At 40.6% G+C, this 23406-nt stretch overlaps 1 long non-coding RNA gene across 1 annotated transcript in view; it reads right to left on the minus strand.

Annotated features, from left to right (window-relative positions):
- Positions 1-1595: 1595 nt before the first annotated feature.
- LOC141156479 (uncharacterized) overlaps positions 1596-23406 on the minus strand; it is a 50112-nt gene continuing 28301 nt past the window's right edge. The window contains exons 2-3 of the long non-coding RNA XR_012247635.1: positions 4005-4123; positions 1596-2026 (exon numbers count right to left, since the gene is read on the minus strand). This is a non-coding gene — a long non-coding RNA (uncharacterized lncRNA). The remainder of the gene's footprint in view (positions 2027-4004; positions 4124-23406) is intronic.

Here is a 23406-nt window from a genome sequence, read left to right on the forward strand (position 1 = left end):
CTGTATAAATGGGACAGAGATCGGGCCACATTGCACGGATGACCCGAGTGTGAATGCTTCATATACTTCTGTCACACTCGGGTCGATAGAGCCACAGCCAGTCCGAGCATTGCAGCCCGATCTGGCTCCGTTTTATATGGCCGTCTGACTGTGCCCTTAATGGGAAAAATACCTCTGTAATAGGGTGCCATATGGAGGTGCTATACATCGGCACTCTACGCTTTACAGTACATCACCATTGGGTCACACCACGTGATGAAATGATATGTACAAGTCTTACAGGGGTTGTACAAGATTAGAAAAAGATGTCTACTTTTTTTCCAGGACGGGTCCATAGTTTGTGTGTGATATTCATGACTATTGGGTCTGAGCAGCAGTACTAGACACAACCCATGGATCGAAGGGTGGCGCTGTTTTTTTTTAAAAATAGCTTCCATGTTTTTTAAATCTGGAAACACCACCTTTATCTGCCTTCAAAAATGTCTCTATGACTTGCATTTTTGGTAGCAGACAAAGGGATGATTAGGTTTCTGGACCCACATCTGTTGTGTGCCATTTACTAGGGTTAGGCAAAACGATTCCGAGACCCCTGGCAGACCGGCCACATCCATAGTCCATGGGCCGACAACCCAGAGCCCTGTGAACCTCCTACTACCAATGACACTCCCTACATCTCTTCTACGTCGTAGACCATCGTGATCGTGACCATCGTGATCGTGTGACTGGCGGTGCAGCATGGTGATGTTGCGGCAGTTTACTAATCAGAAGAGGCGCTGGGGGATGTTGCAGGTAACAGGCCATTTGCAGGGCTCTGATTCCATGGTCTACATGGCCACTGAACCAGGATCCTGCAAATGTTTTTGGCTAGCTTCACCACTGAAATACAGTATATACCCACCTTTACTGTTCAACGTATTTCATAAAGGACTCCAGTTTTAACTATTCAATTTCAGTACATTTTGGTGACATAATAGCGAAACCTTTAACAGCCTGCAAGTCACATCCCAACCACTGGGTGGCCACATGTAGACACATATAGCCTAAACATCTCCCAACAGAGTATCACAAAGTCAATTTTTTTGTTCTCGAGGCTGGTCATCGTATGCCACTCATCTTGGGATGTGTCAAGAAAAGGGCACATCAATATAATATACTAGTGTCTTCTTACGTGGCAAAGGGATATTGCAAATGCTTACACTCTGGGTTCTGGGTGAGACATCTGGATCCGCTCCTTCAGTCAGGCTCTTAGAGCAGTTTTTCAGGCTTCAGCCAAGTGTGTGCAGTTACTCTGTGTGAATGCAGATCGCTGAATCCTGACAGTGTGTAATATGCATACAGTCTGGATTGCGCTCTATTGCCTGCTCAGATGCTATCTGCAAGGTCATGTGCCGACTGGAATCTCATCCACTTCTCTCCCTAGACCATTGAGTTAAAAGTGAAAAATTACAGTCACGTGATAGCAATTAAAGTAGGAAATACAGCACAATCCTGACTGTCTACATATTGCACACTGTCAAGATTCAGCAATTTGCAGTTAAATAAAGGGAAATTTGGTTGAATCCCAAAAGACCACTTCAAAAGTGAGATCTAAAATCTTCTTATCCCCTCGACGAGAAGAGAAATGATGATGTCATAGAGAGGTGAGATGTCAGAAGAATTTTCTCTCCTCTCGTCACTGATTAAAACTCTCTCGACATTTGTGATAAAACTCGGGAATGAAGTGGGTTCACAACCTTCTCCTCCTTCATTTCATCAGGTGCCTCTCTCCTCGGTGAACTCGCACCACTTAATCATCACCGAACAAAAAAAAAAAAGATTTTGTGCATTTCTAACGATCTTCACCATAGGGCGATTTCTCAAAAACCATCATTTCTGGAAGAACTGCGTTGACCTTTGAGTTCATCCTCCCGATCAGGTAACATTTTTCAAAGCTTAATTAAAACATTCTATTAAAAGATTTCGCGTTGGAAAAAATATGGCGCTCGGCGGCTTCTGTAATTTGTCCTTTTCTTCTGATGCTCGGAACCTTAAAATAAGAGAAATAGAATTGTGATCAATCGGGAGAATTCGCCATTTAGAAATGACGTCTAACCTAAACCGAGCGGACATCTGAAGTTCATAAATCTGCAGGTGTTCACATAGCCTTCCAGGCGAGGTCAGATAGCAGATTTGCCCCGGTGTGACTTTACAAGGATTTAGTACTGTATAAACAAGACTGGCTCAGCTCTTTGTTCTCGGTGTGGAGGAGAATACCCAGAAGCAGGAAGACTCATCTTTGATTTAACACCTTGTAAATTAGTTTAGCACCTTCGTAGCCACAGGATATTAGTACAGTAAAGTACAACTAGTAGAATTAATGTCCCGTCTTTGGTCCAATTTTCAGCCTTTATGTTCACAAATGGATTTATGTTACATTTTCCTTCGCCGCGAGGTTTTTACGTAACGGGAGTCGACTTCATTTACGGAACGATTGAAACGTAAAAGCAAAAATTAACAAAAATCATGAGTGAGAGCATCACCTCGGAGCAAATAAAAAGAGGGTCATTAGTAATTTGCGAAAAAGATATGTCTCACCTTTACATAGTTAGTGGGAACACCAATGGTGACCATCAATACATCCAACTGCAGAAATCAATAGGAAACTTTACCATATATTATAACATAGAAATCTGCTTCTTTCTCCACTTATGAGCCACGTCCCACCCCTGACTCCAACTCCCCAACTCATCATTCGCTCTGAAAAACGACTAAATTCCATCTTGCTCATCAGAAGATGAACTGCCAGCACAGTGAGGGATCAGATTACAGCTGCTTATTGAAGTCTATGAAATGGGGAGAGGGGAGGAGGAGCTGAGCAAGATAAGCAAAAATATATACAGTACAGAGATGTTGGTGGTCACATGTAGGCACATATAGCCTAAACCTCTCCAAACAGAGTATCGCAAAATCATGTATTTGTTCTTAAGGCTTATGCCACTCTTCTGGGGATGTGTCTAGAAAAGGGCACATAAATATTTTACTAATGTCTTATCACATGGAAAAGGGATGATGCAGATGCCCACGCTCTAGGCTCAGGGTGCGACACCTATTTCTGCATCCCTAAATCAGGGTTTTTAGAATGGTTTTCCAGGTTTCAGCTGAAGTTTGTGTAGTTAGTCTATGTGAATGCAGATTGCCGAATCTTGACAGTGCGCAATATGCACACAGTATGGATTGTGCTCTGTAGGTTGCTCATATGCCATTTGCAATGTCATGTGTTGATTTTCTAGTCTTTTACCTCACTTAATTTCTAGGTTCAGAGTTAAACTTTCCAATAATGTCCCACATACAGTTGCTTGTTAGTAAATGTTTATCTCACCGCAGAGCTGGATTCACAGTTACACTGCTCAGTATTGTTTTATATTGCTACCTATGCTGATGCTGCTTCTGAATGCGCTGCAGGATAACAAAAAAAACAGCTCAAACTATATTGGACTTTTTTAACTAATGATTTAGCCAATGTCCAACATACCCAATGGTCATTCCTCAGCTGGCTATAGGTCAAAATGAACAATTGTTCGTTTCCCCAATTCAGCCAATGACCCTTTATTATAGTGAGAATTGGTCAAATTTTATTTCACATGTAATGGAGCCATGATGTGTATGAGCGTCTTCAGTCCAGGCAGTCTGAACATGCTCCAAATGGTTTCAGTGACCCCTTACATGATTATTTGGGACATCTCGCCAGAAGTTAGACACTTATTTTCCTTATACTATCGCTCAGTTGGTTTACCTTGGAGCAGTCATTTACACCAACAAACTGACACATCGAATTGGTTGGGTTACATCCGGTATCGCAGTTCGGCTCCAATCGAGGCGATACTGCAACCACTACAATTCGAGTTGAGCGAATCTTCGAAAAATCAATTTGTGCAGGGAGGAAATTTTGATTTGCATTAAATACATTTGATGTGTATTAAATCCGTTAGAAAGGGGTTAAAAAAAATCTTCTACTTTATGCTCACCTGTGCTCGACTGTCCTTGTACCCGTGCCGCTGTCAGCAGTCCTCTGATCGTCTCTTCTGTCTTCCCTCCGGCCTGATCTTTCAATGACCGGGGACTCACGTCATCACACACGATTCCCCTTTAGAACAGATTTGGTGAATTCAAATTTAATGCAAAATTCAAGGCAAATGGAATTGTCTCACTTCTATCACTTACTCTTCTCCCCAGACATAAGTAACTAAAGATACAAGCAATGCCGTCTATCGATAGCCTTACACATAGTTGTGGGGTCCTGTTGCATTGGGATGCAATTGCTTCTAGTTACACCAATCCCAGCTCCCATATAGTGTCGGCCATGCTGTTGACTACGATTTGCCTCTTATACATCATCAGTCATATTATGGCGCTCATTGTCGGCCATAATGCCCGTTAATACCATCCCTGATGGTCCCAGATAATATATAAAACTCATCATACAAGACTAAAAACCCGAAGAAGAACGTTCCAATCAAGGATTTGAAGACCCTTAATGTACCTGGGACATTTCTAATGTCTGCAGCAGGGATGACATTGCCGCCTGGCAAAGCAGAGAGGACGTCGGGTCTACTGATCTTGAAGGGCCAGTTGTCCTTTGGGATAACATTCCTCATACTGCTCATGGCGTTTGCAATGTCCATTTGGTTTATATGGCCAGAAAGATCCCATTCTACAAATCATACTTATCCATTGTCTCACTTTCATCTGAAGAGCAATCGGGACACCTTTTGTATCGCTGTATAAAATAGTCATCAACGAACCTACAGTATAAAGGTCAATCCGCTATATAACTTATACTATGCAAGATCCATATTGGAAGTACCTCCAAATGGCTTGTGGAAAACAGCTGAGGAAGGAACTTAATTAGCACAAAAGGCAAAGAGACTGTAGGTCTTTCTGCAGTGATAGTTTATTTTCATCCAGTAAGGAGTTACAATCACATAAAGTCCAACGTTTCGACCTGCCACATTACCTGATTCCCAGCTCTTGCTCCACACAGGTCCTTGACATGAAGGAGATCTTACGAGTTACATTATTGCTCTTCTAGATTTCTGCCCACCTGCATCCGCAACAGATGTCCTTGACAAAAAAACACTTCTGGTCGAAACGTTGGACTTTATTTGTTTTTTGACTCCTTGCCGAATCAAAATAAACTATCACTGCAGCAAAACCTACAGTCTGTTTTTCTTTTGTGGTGCTGAAGTTCCTTCCTCAACAAGTCTGGACCATGGGTTCCTTCCTCAACAAGTCTGGACCATGGGTTCCTTCCTCAACAAGTCTGGACCATGGGTTCCTTCCTCAACAAGTCTGGACCATGGGTTCCTTCCTCAACAAATCTGGACCATGGGTTCCTTCCTCAACAAGTCTGGACCATGGGTTCCTTCCTCAACAAGCCTGGACCATGGGCTCCTTCCTCAACAAGTCTGGACCATGGGTTCCTTCCTCAACAAGTCTGGACCATGGGTTCCTTCCTCAAGCACATCATTCTTTAATAGGACAGTGTGCTGGTCGTTCTCCTTTTAACTTGTGGAAAACAGTATCACCATCTCTGAAAAGCAGAAACAGACCCATATAATCCCTTTAAATAGTAAACAAGACATTAACGCAATAAGACTTGATTAATGCTTAAAAACATTGTCTAGATTCTTAAGGTACGTGCACACGCTGAGGGTTTGGTGCAGAAAATACTCAATGTTTTACAGTACCAGCAAAGTGAATAAGATTCCTGAAGTTTCCTCACTTGTTGCTTATTTTTTTCCTTTGCAGATTTGAAGCTTGTTTCATATCTTCAGCGTCAATTCATTCTGTGTTTTTGTAATGTTTTTCACCTATTCTAATGAATGGGAAAAGCGCATCAAAAATACATGCAAAAAAGCGAGTCAAAAATGCATAAAAAACTAATCAAAACCACGGGTATTTTAGGCTTCATTTTTCCTGCCAACACAGGTGCAGCAGATTTGTTTGCTGCAAATGCTGAAAATGTGCACATGCAATAAAACTCCTACTCTGAACCCTAACGCACAATGTCTCTCTCGCTGGAGGACCCGTCCTATCCTGCATTACACAGAAAACCCTATGATGGGAATGGACACTGTGTAATACCTCATCTCTCCTGTGGTGGCGCTGCAAGGTAATCAACCACTTCTGGCCACAGATTACAGCTGATCACTGGAAGTCCCAGCAGAAGAATACTCTGCAATCTGCTTATTGTAAAGGTTTCTGAATAGTAGCGATTGTCCAAAGTGAAGAACCCCTTTAAGTGGCATAAGAGCTTCAGAAAAACAATGCACAAGCGGCTCCCATACAGGACAAATGGGATTCCTGCTCAGTGAAAGTGTAAAGTCTTAGTTAATTAGAGGAAAAGTCATTGATGAAGATTTTTTTTGTTCACCAGGAGGACATGAAGAGGATGCGCAGGTGGACATTACTTCCTCACTAGAAGCGGTAATGCCTCCTCCACCCTCTTCCTTTGCAAATCTACTGAAAGTGCGTTTTGTTACAAAAAGCTCGTCGTAATTCCAAACTTTACAATTATCTTTAGGACTTCGCCATCTGTTCCATCAAAGTGGTTTGAAACAGTGATAATACAGCGAGTTATTTATGTCTGCGCAGTGCAAATAGCTTTTCTGAACTTTAGTGGAAATCGTCTTAATGTGATTTGTTTACAGATTTTCGAAGATTTTATTTCTAGGATTTGAAGCTATTTTCCATCCTAGGATGATACTGTGAGAGCACAATTTCCAGCCTGACGGTGCATTAACAGAGGGATTTAGTGCAGATAAAGAGGAACGCTCGCTACTTTACTAAGTGCTTTTTTCAGAGCAAGCTGGAAATTGGAATCGTTTAGAAATTCTTGGCTCATCTAATACACAAAAATTTCCTAACACCTTAAGCAAACAAGAATAAACCCATTATTCTGTTGAAGCGAAAGTAAATTCCAGGATTCACGTAAACGGTGTCTAATTTATAGCAAAAGAAAGCAGAAATATACAAAGGTTTAGTGCAAGTAAAAGAGGCAAAGCTTTATATATCTCTGGCAGACCACCCGTAACTGCAGCTATAATACAGTATTCGCTAAAGCCACTTGCTGAATATGCTATAAAGTCTACTACTCTCTGCCCTTATCCATATGTATGTCACTTGACAAATGGTAAGGTTTTTAATATTAGAGTTAGGACTGTCCCATAAGGGTTGCCTTGACGTGGTAGGATAGCTTTTACATTATTTTGATCAAAATTATGTTAACTAAATACCCTTTATTATTTATTATTATTTTTGCACTGTGCGATCTATCCATTTACTTCTAGTTATTTGGGTATTTTGCTTGGTTTTGGTTTTAAAGTCTACTATTGCCTGATATGTCAATGACAGCCCCAGTCTCAATCACAATTATCCCCCCTCCCTCATCACAAATTATTTTTTTTAGAAAAACGTACACATTTTCTGCTAAATGCAATAAACTAACCAAAGCGGAAGAATTAACCTAGCCGAACACAACTAACAAACAAGTGGTTTATCCAAATACAGCACAAAGTGATACTTTTACTCCTTCGGTCTCCAGATTATTCTGCTCCTTCATGACCAGCGTCTTTAGTACTTAGTAGAGCCCTTCTGGCTGTTATGACCTGCTGTCCCTCTGGCTGTTATGACCCACTGCAGACGTGATGCATCCACAGATACCAGCTTCTGGCAGCGTTCCTGAGGAATCTTAGCTCATTCCTCATGGGCAGTGGCCTACAAATCACTAATATTTTTTGGTCGTCAAGAAAAAGGTTCAAAAAGTTAAGAGAAGAGATCATTATCTGCACATACAAAGAAAAGGATACATAAAGATACAGTCACATTGAGTGTTCTTAGAGATACAACTGGAAGCGGCGTTCACAAGTATAAAGTTATAGGGACATTGGATAAACTATCTGAATGTGGCAGAAAAAGGTAGCTGTCACCGGCTGCCACCAAATTCCTGAGGAAGCAGTTGGTCAAAAACCCTCCAGTGAGTACAGAAGACCTGCAGTGAGATCTAGTGGCAGCAGGTTTTGAGCTTTCAGTTTGCACAGTAAGGCGCTAATTTATTGCTGAAGGTCTCCATGTCCGAACTCTAATACGTCACCTTTACTGGCCCAAAAGCAGAAGAAAAGTTGCCTCCAATAGGCTCAAATCCATAGAAATAACCACAGAAGTTTTGGGATTTTGTTCTGAGGATCAATTAAATAAAACTGGAACTTTTCAGGCTTATGGATCAGCGGCATAACTGGAAGCAAAATAATAAATCATCTGCTCACAAGGACACCCTGCCTACACATGGCAGTGGCTCGGTGATGCCTACAGTTAAGCTTGGTGGGAGCTTAGTGATGTCTGCTGAAAATCATAGTGGTGGCTCAGTGATAGCTACAGTGAAGCATGGTGGGGGCTCATTTATGTCTACATTGAAGCATGGTGGAATCTCAGAACTACCTATAGTGAAGAATGATTGTGGCTTAGTGATATTTACAGTGAATCATGGTGGTAGCTCAATGATATCTGCAGTGAAGCAAGGTGGTAGTTTGGTGATATCTACAGTGAAGTATGGTGGTGGTTTATTGATATCTACAGGGAAGCATGGCAGGTTTTGGTGATATCTACAGTGACACATGATGGAGGCTCAATGATATCTGCAGTGAAGAACAGCAGGGGTTAAGTGATATCTACAATGAAACAAGGTGGTGGCTGAGTGATATCCTAAGTGAAGTACGGTGGTGGCTCATTGATATCTCCAGTGAAGCATGGCGAGGACTTTGTGATATCTACAGTGAAGCATGGTGGTGGCTCAGTGATATCTACGGTATAGCATGGTGGTGGCTCAGTGATGTGGCTGTTTTGCTCTTTCATGCTGGAAAGCTACAGCACAAGTAGCTGGAAATCCTAGAAAACATCATGTATGCTGAGAAGAGCTGAAGCTCAGGCATCATTAGACCTTCCAGAAGAACAATGATCCCCAGCACCTCACAGTCCACGAAGGAATTGGATTTGAAAAAAGTCCTGAAATATTTTAAAATTGTATCACAGTCATCTGATTTGAACCTCTATAAAATCTTTGAATATTAATGACCTAGATCACATTGCCAGAAGCTGGTGTCTGTCCATGCATCACATCTGCAGCAGGTCATAACAGCCAGAGTGAAAACAGGCTAGAACAGTCAGAGGGGCTTTACCAGTTACTGAGGACCCTGCTCAAGAATAATTCTGACTGCAGTGATCAGTAAGGCTATGTGCCCATGATGCAGAAATGCTGCAGATTTTTTCCGCTTCTCCCTGGCAGGAAAAACGCATGCAGATTTTACATGCATTTTTCCTGCCAGGTAGAAGCGTTTGTCAAGCGTTCTTCACATGCATTTCCGCATGCGGGTTGTCAAGCGATTTTAGCATCACTTGGAAAAGTGCTTGACAACTTGGTCACACTATATAAATCCATGCAACCGGCAACCGGCATATATAGTGTGACCAAGTAATAGTTTAAAAATAAGAATAAAAATGGTAAAAAACTAAAAAATAAAGATTATACTTACCTTCCGATGGCTCCCGGTGTTTTCTCCGCTGCATTCGGTGTGTTGTATCGGTCGCGGTGGTGTGAAAAGGACCTGCGATGAAGTCATTGAGTCATGTGACAGGTCAATCGACCGCCCACGTCAGCGGTCGTGTGACCTGTCACATGAGTAAATGACTTCATCGCAGGTCCTTTCACACCACCACGACCCATACAACAGACCGGACGCATCGCTGAGGAGACCGGGGGACATCAGAAGGTGAGTGTAAACGTTATTTTTTATTTTAAATTCTTTTTTTTTACAGGTACTATGGTACCTGGGTCTGGATGAGAGTCTCCCCTTTTCCAAACCCGGGTACCATCCGCACATTGAACCGTATGATATCCGCATGTGCAGAAGCAGTGATGCAGATGTCACGCGGTCCAATGCAAGTCAATGGCGGCAATTACGCCAGGGTTGAAAAGCAATGTCTGACTTTCATTTGTTCATTTTCATTGATTTTTAATTTATTATTACTTTTGTCAGATTCAAGTTATTTCTGTGACCATTGTGGGTTTTTCTATCATTAAACGAGGGGGAACAACAATTTTGACCACGTGTGTATGTGTCTAGAACCAGCTGGTGACATGTGCCGATGGCAAACACAACTGTAATTTTTTAGGTTCTATGTTGCTCAAACAAGAAAAATACAAAGTCCACAGTAAAAAAAAATAAAAACCAGCTCCAACGAAACAAATATAAACTAATGATCATAGAATATGGAGCCTCTCAAATAAAAAGTAAAAGGACGGAGACGAAGAAGTAAAACTATAGAGATCAAGAAGACTAAAAAGATGGTCAACAAAGAACAAGATGAATAAGAAGAAGAGCAAGAAGGAAAAGAAATAGAAGAAGCAAAATTAAGATACAGAGATGTAATAGTAGAAGGAAGAGAAATAATTAGAAGGAGATTATGGGACAGAGAAAAACAAGACAAAGAAGTGCATAAAACAATAAGTAGAAGAGTCAGATGAAGAAGAAAAGCAAGATGGGTAAAGCAAAGAGAACGAAAGAAATAAAACAAGAAAAAAGAAATGAATAAGCGGGAGAAGAAGAGGAGGAGGAAGAAGAGAATGATGAGGAGTAAGAGGAGAAGGAAGAAGAAGGAGGAAGAAGAGGAGAAAGAGAAAGAAGAAGAAAAAGAAGGATTGAAAGAGAAGAAGAAATACATGTAAGAGGAGGAAAAAAAAAGAGGAGACAGATGAAAAGGAAGTAGAAGAAAAAGAAGAAAACAAAGAAGTAGGTAAAGATGAAGAACAAGACGAGGAAGAAAAAAGCAAGAAGAAGGAAGTGAGGAAGAGGAAAAAGGAGAATAAGAAGAAACAGAAAGGAAGAGTTGAACAAAGGATATAAGAAGGAAAAGAAGAATGAGGGCAAAAACAAAATGAGGGAGGAGAGGAAGGAGATGTACTGTATTAATGCAAGGCATATCTTCTGATTGGAAGGAGGATTCTTTGCTTTTTGTTATATTTTATGGTGATTTTTGCTGTGAATTACAATAAATGTTTTGGGCTCCTGAAGGTCCATTCGCCTCCTGTTGAACCCTGAGCAATTTTCTCATCACTCTTAAGGACATATCTGCCCAAAGTAGCAAATTTTTGTGTCTTGCATCAATTGCAATTTTTAGACATTTTTTTCTGGGGTAAAGCCAATAATAAATCCCCCCTGTAATTCCTGCCCATTCATAACATTGTGTCATTTTCCTACAAGAGGTAAAATCCCGGGAGATAATTGAATTAGTTCTATTTTATGTAACAATGTAACAGATTCTTCTTCTCTTGATAAGAACAGAAAACATGTATGTTCAATTATAAAGAATCCGATTAATAAACTCTATATAGTGGAAATATAATTTTCATTTTATCAGCTGAATCAATCCTTTGACATTACCTTGAAAAGCAATTTGATTTCCCCTTAAACATATGCTGACAATTTAACATATTATAATAATGGAAAATGAGTAATAGGAGAGGGTTTTATCTGCTAATCATTATACATTTTACTCTAATCCTATAATTGTGTAAGGGAATAGTTGGTGTTTCTTAAAGAGACACAACCCCTGAAATGGGGAATTTTTTAATATGATTGAACTTTATATTTTGAAATAATAATGAAATATTTTTATGTTATTATCACATCCCATATATCATAATTACCTGCACTCAAATGAAACTCATTTAGTGGGATATTTAAGCTCAGTTTATTTAACCTAATAAACCCCCTAAAATAACTAGAAATGCCCCTCTTAAAGGCATAAACTCCTCCTCTCTTGTGCTCCTGCTCGTAACAGTCTTGCTAAATTCAGACTGACGTCAGCTCCTTTGGGATACCTTTGCTCATTTTGTGGCAGAGTTTGTTTCCCGATTGTTTTGAGTCCTGAGAAACCCCTAGAAAATAAAGCTAAGATGTCTACCATCATGGATAAATGAACCACTTAAAGCAAAATATTTTGGAAGTGCTGCAAAATTATTGGTTTTTAGTTGTTTTTTTTACGTAGATAGATACATGGATAGATATATAGAAATGTGAAATTTGGAAATTGTAACGTTGCTATATTCCGTAATGAAAAGTATTCATTATTCTTTATTATTCATATTGAATTCGGTATATAAGTAAAGCTTACAAAATCAAATCATGAAATCAATGAAACAACAACAATGCAAGTAGCTGAATACAACTAATAGAACAAGTGATTTCTTCAATCACAGCACAAAATGCCACTTTTAGGCTGCGTGCCCACTATGCGTTTTTCAAGCGTTTTTGCAGCGGAATTTCTGCAGCGAAAACACTTAAAAAATGCTTGGTAATACGTGCCCCGTGGTCCCCAATGATAATCCGCATGTGCTGTGCACATGCTGCGGAAATTTCCCCTGCGGATTATCATTGCAGAAAAATCCGCACCATTAATTTTGCGGACAAGAAGGTTCCCCAGAATTTAAAAAAAAATTAACCTCATGAAATCGGCCTGGACAGAAATGATGGTTCTTCTTCTTCTTAACTTAATATTTCGTTGAACAACTTTTTGAGGCGATCACTGCAATTAAACGATTCCTGTAACTGTCAATGAGACTTCTGCGCCTCTCGACAGGTATTTTGGCCACTCCTCATGAGCAAACTGCTCCAGTTGTCTCGTGGTTGAAGGTTGCCTTTTCCAGACACCATGTTTCAGCTCTTTCCAAAGATGCTCAATAGGATTTAGGTCAGGGCTCATAGAAGCCACTTCAGAATAGTCCAATGTTTTCCTCTTAGCCATTCTTGGGTGTTTTTAGCTGTGTGTTTTGGGTCATTATCCTGTTGTAAGACCCATGACCTGCGACTGAGACCAAGCTTTCTGACACTGGGCAGCACATTTCTCTCTAGAATCCCTTGATAGTCTTGAGATTTCATTTTACCCTGCACAGATTCAAGACTCCCTGTGCCAGATGCAGCAGACCAGCCCCAGAACATAACAGAGCCTCCACCATGTTTCACAGTAGGGACAGTGTTCTTTTCTTGATATGCTTCATTTTTCCGTCTGTGAACATAGAGCTGATGTGACTTGCCAAAAACTTCCATTTTTGTCTCATCTGTCCATAGGACATTCTCCCAGAAGCTTTGTGGCTTGTCAACATGTAGTTTGGTAAATTCCAGTCTGGCTTTTTTATGATTTTTTTTTCATCAATGGTTTTCTCCTTGGTCGTCTCCCATGAAGTCCACTTTGGATCAAACAACGACGGATGGTGCGATCTGACACTGATGTTCCTTGACCTTGAAGTTCACCTTTAATCTCTTAAGAAGTTATCCTGGGCTCTTTTGTTACCATTCGTATTATCTGTCTCTTTGATTTGTCATCAATTTTCCTCCTTTGGCCACGTCCAGGGAGGTTGGCTACAGTCCCATGGATCTTAAATTTCTGAATAATATGTGCAACTGTAGTCACAGGAACATCAAGCTGCTTGGAGATGGTCTTATAACCTTTACCTTTAACATGCTTGTCTATAATTTTCTTTCTAATCTCCTGAGACAACTCTTTCCTTTGCTTCCTCTGGTCCATGTTTAGTGTGGTACACACCATGTCACCAAACAGCACAGTGAGTATCTGTAGTCCTATATACAGCACAGTGAGTATCTGTAGCCCTATATACAGCACAGTGAGTATCTGTAGCCCTATATACAGCACAGTGAGTATCTGTAGCCCTATATACAGGCCACTGACTGATTACAAGATTGTAGACACCTGTGATGATAATTAGTGGACATAACGTGATTTAACATGTCCCTTTTGTCACATTATTTTCTGGGGTACCATCATTTCTGTCCAGGCCGATTTCATGAGTTAAATTTTTTTTTAAACTCTATGGAAGCAGAAAAGCAATGTCTGACTTTCATTTGGTCATTTTCATAGATTTTTAATTTATTATTACTTTTGTCAGATTCAAGTTATTTCTGTGACCATTGTGGGTTTTTCTTTCATTAAACGAGGGATACCTACAATTTTGACCACGTGTGTAGGTGATTCAGGGTCAACATCAGGTGACACTTGAAATGGACAAAGCTCTTCTGCTCAGAGGTTAATAGACAAGGCACACACATAGCTTTTACTTAAGACAAACTATAAAAATAAATAAACTTATATACTATTTAGGCGGAATTAGAGCTGAACTTTTAGGTAACATGTGGGGCTGAAATTATGGCTGACATAGAACTGGCCCTGATAAAGGGAGCTTGTATCTGGCACGTGAGAGTACACATGCCGAGTCCTCCTCCTCCCTTTGATTTTATTAGTGGTATTAAGAGATGAGCAAAACTTTTAAAATTTCAACTAATCGGGTTTGCAGATTTTTTCACAAAAAATCAATTTGAGGTGAATCAATAGTACTGCTAAACTTCCACTTACCCTGTGTAACACTCTGAGGTCTCCTAGGACTGTATCCTTCCCCTGTCAAGCTCCTTAATGCTAACACTGCATTAGCTAATATCAAAGCAACCGGAGGGTTGAGGTTATTCATAGCTAAGCTGTCGCACACTATTTGCAATGTTTATTCAGTGCTTTATGGCTTTTTCTTTCTATCTCTATGACTGAGTTATTAACATAAGAAGACTGGCACTCACTTGTAAATTTGCACAATTTGTAGATTTTTATCCCCTGCTTTTCAAAAAAACAAATGTGTTAACGCATTTTGGCTTGAACACAAGCCTTTTTCAAACAGGAATCTATGATTGAGCTGTGACGTCATCTCACTATCCAGATTCACCCCAAGATGACTGCTGCATTCTCTGCCTCTGCTTTTATACAGGATGTCATTGTCCCTGCTTACATTATGGGGAAGCCTTCGTGGCCGTACCCAATGTCATGTGATCCTTTTCTGGCTGATACAATCTTCTATAAATGTGTCAAATAAATGCAGCCATTTTAAACAATTTGCGTAATTAAAATTGCAAAATGTTTACATTTTCCAGGTTCTGCAAATTCCAAAAATTCTACATAAATTCAATTCACATCATCTCTAATAGTAGGATGAAAATGAATTTAGTATTCCATCTCTAGGTAAGTAGAAGAATATTTAATGCTTTATTTTTTCCCTTTAGAATATACTGGGCGAGCATACAAGCACCAGTTAATAAGTGCACCCTGGTGTTCCCCTGGTACGCCGTTCCACCCTATGTGAGCGGGTTGTGATTAGCACCGTGTCCATGTATTTGTGTTTCTACATGGCATGTTTTCTTTGGTCACGTCCAGCACTCCCAGGTTTCCAGGCTTCCTATACAACAAGCATATGGTCCTAGGATGGTAGCTGTCAGCTGGGGTTGACCTTGGTGTGAATTCCGCGTATACCCAGGGGTCTTCAATGACTGGCATATGGTCAGGACATTTCATTAAAGTGTCTCACGTTACATTGATGTTTATGTATTTATGCTCGTTCTCATTCATAATTTCCGCTCGCTTAGAGCAAGTGAACTAAATCTGTGGCCAATTGTTAATTGTCACATTATCGTCACGTTTTTTTTTTCCACTCGTTGTCAAAATGTAATTCCGAATGATTTCCCAATAATATATTTGCCTAATTGAATAGGATGAACTGCAGATTTAGGAAAAAAAAAAACATCTCAATGCATTTAAAATTAATTAAAAAAATAATATTTTAATTATATATTTAATGTGGATTTGGAGTTAAATTGAAAATATATCATTGAATATTTCATCACTAAGGTGTAAAGGGTGATGTCTGAATGATCCTATGAGAAAATGACCCCAGAATCAGCTCCACGTGAGGTTGTCTCCTGCTGGACTATTGGCCATGGGCCCAACAATGGTCCATTGGTGCTGGTTTTGGCCGTTTTAAGCTTAGTCATTAGTGAATGCTAGGTGGCAACCCCTATGTCTTTTTTTAATGGCATCTACCAGGGTTCGCACCCAGCTCTGCTAGTTTCTAAATGGTCCAAATTGCTGCATACTGCGGAGCTTTCGTTAGATCAGAATTAAATGCCATTGATACATGATATACAGTAATAGATTTTATTGTATACAATGTTGCAATGAGAAGAACCAAATTCGTTACACATTTCCAAAAAATTCTGTAAACTCTGACATTTTTGAGATTTTGAAAATTCAAAAACTGTGGGAGCGAGACGGCGGCGGACCGGCTGAGGAGCTGCGGCAGTAAGACAGCCGAGTATAAGCTTTTAATCTTTTTTTAACCCTTTCCATTCCCTCTATTTTTATGCTTTGGGTCTGAAGAGACCTCATCTTTCCAGGGCACTTTGTAATCAAATCTAATCTACCCAAAATAATCTTAGCAAATTCGCTCATCTCTAACACTTAGGCAAATAGTCCCGAGTGGGTTCACCTTGCCGTGGTAGGATGGCTTATATACTATTTTTGTTACTAAGAACCCTATTTTATTTAGATGCACTTGCTTTTTTATTTATTTACAGCAGGGTTTATGTTTATTTTGCTTCTTGTAGGGTTTTCTGATTCATGGCCATTGTGAAATATGCATTTATCTGCTGCATGTATACCAACTTAACCAAGCTCAAATTTTGTGTTTTTTTTTTTAACTCAGGCAAACAGGAAAAAGTCATGGACCAATATTTCAACAGTTTTTAATTACCTCTTACAAATACTATCAATTTTGACCTTCCTAAATCGCCTCTTACAGATGCTAACAATTTTGACCTTGAATACAGGGAATTGGAGCTGATACGTTATTTTTTGTGCGTTGTTTTCTTTTTTTTTATTATTTTATGTTTACATATTACATTATTCTTTTTTTTGTTATTTTATTGTCCCAGTACAGGGCTGTTAATTATTGCTTGCCTATTAGAATGCATTGAAATACCTATATCCCATACCTATGAAATATAAAGCAAAGTCCGCAGGACTTTATAGCTTTGAAAGCAAGAACATTGATAGTAACAAGCGTAGATGTGAAACGTCGGTGAGGGACGGCCACAGGACGAGGGGTACAGCAGCAATCAGCCGACACGCACAAGGATTAGATAATATAATATATATGAACATTTACTAATCAGTTTCTAAAGCAAAGAAAAGAAAGGATGGTAGATAAAGAGCGTATGTATAACAAATACAATGACAGCAGTTATTCTAAATAACACCGACTAGGAGCATTCACAGGTACAGTTAACAGAATTAACAGTTATATGCAAGCAAAAATACATGCGATTAACAGTTTTTTATGCATCTATCCATAAAACAATAGTGTTGTGCCAGTACTTTAGTAATCGCATACTCGGAGCTGTTTTTTGAAGTGTCTCTTACAGAAGAGGCCTTTTCTCCTAACTAACTAAACCTCCATAAAGTTATTTATATACTGTATATATATATATATATATATATATATATATATACACAGTATATATATTCAGTTGTAAATGGTACTGGTACGTCCTGAGACTGAAGTGTCCTTGCTGGGCTTAGTCCCATATAATTAGAAACGCTGACTTGACTCTCTTGGAGAATACCGGTCTCTCAAATGCAGGACTTCTCTAAGTCCTTAGAAATAAGGCCTCATGTGACCTAGCCCAAGATGCTGTGTGCTTGGTTGTCCTCATTGAGTCAGCTCATGTCAAGCCGAACAACGCGTCCCATAGTCACCAAATACAGATCAGAGTAACACCACTCTATCCAGACCTTTTTCCAACAATGCATAGCTTCACTGACTCCTTGAACTCCGCTAGCAACAGTCACCAACTGCCAAACCCCTGCACTGCAACTCTGGCCTCTCCGCTGCCTTCTACTGGCTAGATGATATATTACATCACAAATCTCCAACAATACAGTAAACTGTGATTAACCCTTATAGATGGAGTGAAGACCTTATTATTGAGTGTCAAGATGGAAAGCTCAAACATGGCACTGCTACTACTGGGACAAATCTGAGATAGACAGCGATGAACTGGAAGTGAAATTGTAAAGGACTTCAACTTACTCAGATCAATGATCACTCAAGTGATGACACCAGAAGTCAATAGGACAGTGTTTCTCAACTCCAGTCCTCAGGACCCCCCAGCAGGCCATGTTTTTAGGATTTCCTTAGTATTGCACAGGTGATGGAATTATTATCAAGGCATCAAAAAAGACCCAGGTTCTCTCACCTGTTCAATACTAAGGAGATTCTGAAAACATGATCTGTTGTGGGGTCCTGAGGACTGGAGTTGAGAAACACTGCAATAGGAGAATAGCTATGGGCAAATCAACAATGAAGTCACTGGACAAGGTCTTCAAATTGAGGAACATTTTTTCACTGGTGATGAAGACATGGATCATACATAGTCCAGTCTACACTGTAGTAACATATGGATGCGAAACCTGGATGATAAAGAAACAAGACATAAGAAGAATCAACGCCTTTGAAATATGGTGCTGGAGAAGGACGTTATCTATACCATGGATGGCAAGAAGAACAAACCAAGCCAGACATGTCACTGGGAACAAGGATCACCGAGTTACGACTTGCCTACTTTGGACACATCATTTGAAAAGAGCGATCACTGGAGAAGGACATCATGGTCGGAAGAATACAAGGAACAAAGCGAAGAGGAAGACCAGCAACCCAATGGTTTGATACAATCAAGATATTGGCCATGAAGACTTTTGTGGACCTTTCCAGGCTTCACAAGATCAATCTTTCTACAGAACGTTCATCCATCAAGTTGCCGTGGCTCAAGACCGAGTCTAAGGCCTTTAGATATTAATAATCTGGAGGACTTTATTGGGCTTAGGGTTTTTGCTAATAATATTGAAGCCTTTCTGGTTGAAATGCAGGAGCCGGTGATTGATCTCAGGAGTCAATATGGTGGTAGCCTTAAATCTCAGTCGCTCCCTTAAGAGGTGATCACATGGGCCAGGATATTGGACACAGTTGGGCATTAATACTAATCTGTCTCATTGGATATACAACTTTGCCTTCAGTGATATCTGTGCATCACTGAAAAAGACCCCGCCCCCTGGACTCCTAAGCCACATTACATGATCACCACCAGACAGGACAGAATGGTCAAACTGGCATTTTCCAGTGAAAGGCAAAGCTGGCAGTTCTGTACAGGAAGAGGTTAACCCTTTATGACGTCATCCTTTTCCTATATGGCATTACATGAGCAGACACCGAGGTGCACCCTTAGTCCCACACACAAGTAGAGAAGCAAGTCCAAGTGTTCTTTATTTATGTGAAATCTCAGAATAATCCCAAAATGTGATGAAAAATTAAAATGAAAGGTTGTCACATATATATATGAGATAAATGGTCCCTGGTTGAACTGCGGGGGCGAGGGGAGGATTTCGGCTGGTTTGCTGCACATTCTCCAACAGCTTGTTAGTTCATGGCGTTGGCCGGCTGCCTGATGCTAATCTGAGGCTGTTCTGTTTTTATCTTATTAAATATTAAACCTCTCTTACACTTTGCTATTTTAGTCGTATTTTGTCAATAGTTGTCTATTTGTGTAACATATGATACTCCGAGATAAGAGAGACAATGTGGGTGTCCCGCTCCATAATATATCACAGGAAGGGAGTGGCGGGCGGCTATTTCAGTGAACATGACTGAGGGCAAACAATGAGCTCATGTCTCTGCTCCTCAGCCTCCGACTTCTCGCTTTATTTTGCAGATTATGGCTTTCGAAACCAGATAAACTCGATTATTTTACAGCACACAATCCCAGAATTTTTTTTTGTTTAGGTAACTGAGTTCAGGTCAAGTTCGTGGTGGAAGTAAACTTAGAAAATCAAAAAAATTATTAAATAAACAGTAGCAGAAAAAAAACACACAAATAAACAAGAACACATAAATGACAAAAAAGGGGAAGGTTGACCCACTTTCAGCAGAATTCTGGTGTAAAATTGTTTGAAATGTTGCAAAAATTTGCGCAGTTTATGGTTTTTAGTGCTTCTTACACTAGTCCCAACCACCTCCAATAATTTTTTGTGAATTTTGGAGGGTTAGTCCAAAGCGGAAGCGGCCGACAATCTGTACTTGGAGTACGCTTCTTATAGTGGCGCATGGAGGCTGACAGATAAGCCAGATTCACTAAGCGGTGCATGCGCCTCCCACTACAGGTCAGAAATGGAAGAAGGGTCCATGAGGACTGGGCTCCAGCACCAATGAGAAAGTGTTAAGCATGTTATAAACATGGTAAAAAAAAGCAAAAAAAATAAAAAAGATTAAGACTCTACAAGCTCACGGGTTAGCATCCCTTATTAAACAGCTATGAATAAGGGTTACTAACTCGAAATGCGTAAGCTTGTGGATCCTTCATCTTTTTTCTTCACCGTGTTTTTAATTGCACAATAAAAGTTATATTTTAGCATTTTCCCATTGGTGCTTGGGCCCACTGCTCATGGACCTTTCTTCCATTTCAGACGCTCTGGTACCGCTATTCATATTCACTTTCTTCCATTTCAGACCTGGATACCATGCGGTGTGTTCCTACGCTCCTTGCACTACACTCTGACCAAACAACGTCTAACAGGGCCCCTATACCAGCATCAACAAGGCCGTCAGTATTCAGTTCAGACTCCACACATAAGACCTCAGGAGTGGACATGGATGTCAGACATATGAACCATCCTCCAAAACTTTGAGGACTCCACCAAGATTAAACCTGACAGGGCACAACTGTGAAGTGAAGACCATTTCCGGTGACTACCTCTTGAAGCTCATCAAGAGAATGCCAAGAGTGTGCAAAGCAGTCATCAAAGCAAAAGGTGGCTACTTTGAAGAACCTAGAATATAAGACATATTTTCAGTTGTTTCACACTTTTTTGTTAAGTATATAATTCCACATGTGGTAATTCATAGTTTTGATGCCTTCAGTGTGAATGTACAATTTTCATAGTCATGAAAATACAGAAAAATCTTTAAATGAGAAGGTGTGTCCAAACTTTTGGTCTGTACTGTAGATAGAGCAGGGGAGTGTCTCAATATGATGCCCTAAAATGAAATACATGACCCTCGCGTTCTCAAAATTTTGGGTGACAGTCGTTACTAGTTGGTGACACTTCTAGACCCACTATACAAGGATAACTTTATATCTCTTATTCCTGAGGCGGACAGGTCTAAGGCGGACAGGTCTACAAAAATGGGGCTGCACCAGAAGGCCCTTGTTGCGGAACTATTAAAAAAATTCCCTTCTGAAAACGCTGGCGGCAGAGGGCACACTTTGTTGGACAACCAAGGAGTACAGGCGAGAGAGACACAACTCCAATCCAGCAGAGGCAGGGGAACACTGTCAAAGTTCTGGGAGAGTTTTCTCAGCTCCTCCCATCGCACAGGCCCTGAGGCGCGGGGTACTCTCACAAGGAGTGCAAAGTTTGGGAAGATGCTGAGGGAGTACCTTGCTGACCGTACCAAGGTCCTCCGTGATTCCTCTGTGCCTTTTAATTATTGGGTATCCAAGCTGGATACGTGGAATGAACTGTCTCTCTAAGCCTTGGAGGTCCTGGCCCGCCCTGTTGCCGGTGGAATTATAACTGATAAGCGCATCCGCCTGTCAACTGAAAATGCTGACAGGCTGACTCTTATAAAAATGAACAAGGGCTGGATTGGGCCAGACTTCTCAACACCACCGAATGATAGCAGCGTAACATTAACTCCAATCCAGTGTCTTTTCTTTGGAGGTGTATTCCCATGCACCTTTTCACACCCACACATGGGTATACGCTTCCTGATTTTGGCTATTTGCTCTTGTCCTCCTCCTTCTCCTCATCCTCCACCACCATATAACCAGGGTGACCGTGGTCCGTGATGCAACACTCACATAATTTTTTTAAAAGGTGTTTATGATGCCCATAAAAAAAAATTATACAGTATGTTCATGTATATCCCCCCGGGGTAAATGTTTGTCAGCTCATACACTTAGTGCATAGGAATTACAAGTATAGGAGACCCGCTCCTTTCTAATGGGAACATTTTTTTATGAGGCCCTCCTCCACGTCTCTTCCAAGAGGTATTGGAGTGCTTCCCAATTTTTGGCGGCAGCCCTTGCATTCACTGCATAGGCAAACACAATGGGAGACCCAGATCCTAATAATGGGAACATTTTTTTTCAGGAGGCCCTCCTTTAAGTCTCTTCAAAGGGGTATTGTGGTGTGTCCAAATTTTGGGCAGCCCTTCTACTCACTGCATATGCAATAACAGTATAGGAGACCTACTCTTTAGTAATGGGAAAAACAAAGCATAGTCGGCTGATGGCTCTCTAAGGATAGTGAGGGCCAACTGCTGGCCCTTTAAGAATAGTAAAGGCCGCCTGATGGCCCTATAAAAAAGACTTTGTGATTTTCAGAGTCCCTCCTTCATAAATGAAACAGGATGTGTCTGATCATGTCTCACACACCACATGGCCAGATAAGGTTGTAAAATGTTAAAATGACATTTCCCGGTAAATGCATTTGTCTTGGTGGAAAGCAATGCAAAAGTGCAAAAACGCATCAAAAACACTACGTGTGAACATAGCCCAAGGTGTGGAGGAGTATTTTTGTTTTTGGTTATTTATTTGGCCTTATATACAAGTCATTACCCTGGAAAGGGATGTTCCTTAACATATTTCTCATTTAGGTTTCGTTTTTGTATGTTTTATTGTGAGTCCGTAAAAGTGGCGTAATACCTCTGACAACGTTGTTGACAGCAGTGACCTGGGAGTCAGAAATGCTTCCAGGGGTCTTCCCCATGCTGTTCCCGTGCCATTTGAGCACTGTTCCCATCGATTTGTGCAATTTTTACATCCTCTGCAGACCGCCGGGGGGAGCCGCCTGAAAAATGCTCTAGTTTCCCATAGACTTACATTGGGCTCGTTGCTGGGGTCGAGCACCGGAGTATTCCAATGTGCTCGACCCGAGCATCGAGCACCCGAGCATTTTAGTGCTCGATCATCACTAGTCTGGAAGTGTATTGGGGTATAATGATGCTCTTCCAGCTCTTCAGCCTCACACTGTGTTCTCTGCCTGGCACCACCTTCCTCCGGCTGATTTACAGTTTTTTGGATTATGTACACGGTCTATTCAGTCATGTAAATGGTTTGAAGAGGTTTAAGGTTTTTTACAGGTTTCCTTTAAATAGGCAGCATGTAGGATCATAGATTAGCTGGGGTACGGCTAAGTGCACATAGTGTCTGAGTCTACTGCTGGGTATATATGATATATATATATCTGACAATGACCTCAGTCTGAATGGACACCATGACATCCTTTCACTATAAGGACCCATTGCATACAGTCCCCAATACCATCCTTTACTTAAAGAGGGGGCAACACTCTACAATGACTAGAACCATAATGACCCCTATGGCCATAATTCTTTGAGGATCAAGCTGTGTCTTATAAATATACAGT

Source organism: Phyllobates terribilis, unplaced genomic scaffold, assembly GCF_046119375.1.
Source record: "Phyllobates terribilis strain yellow unplaced genomic scaffold, ASM4611937v1 Scaffold_8__6_contigs__length_399053987, whole genome shotgun sequence".
Classification (NCBI taxonomy): Eukaryota; Metazoa; Chordata; class Amphibia; order Anura; family Dendrobatidae; genus Phyllobates; species Phyllobates terribilis.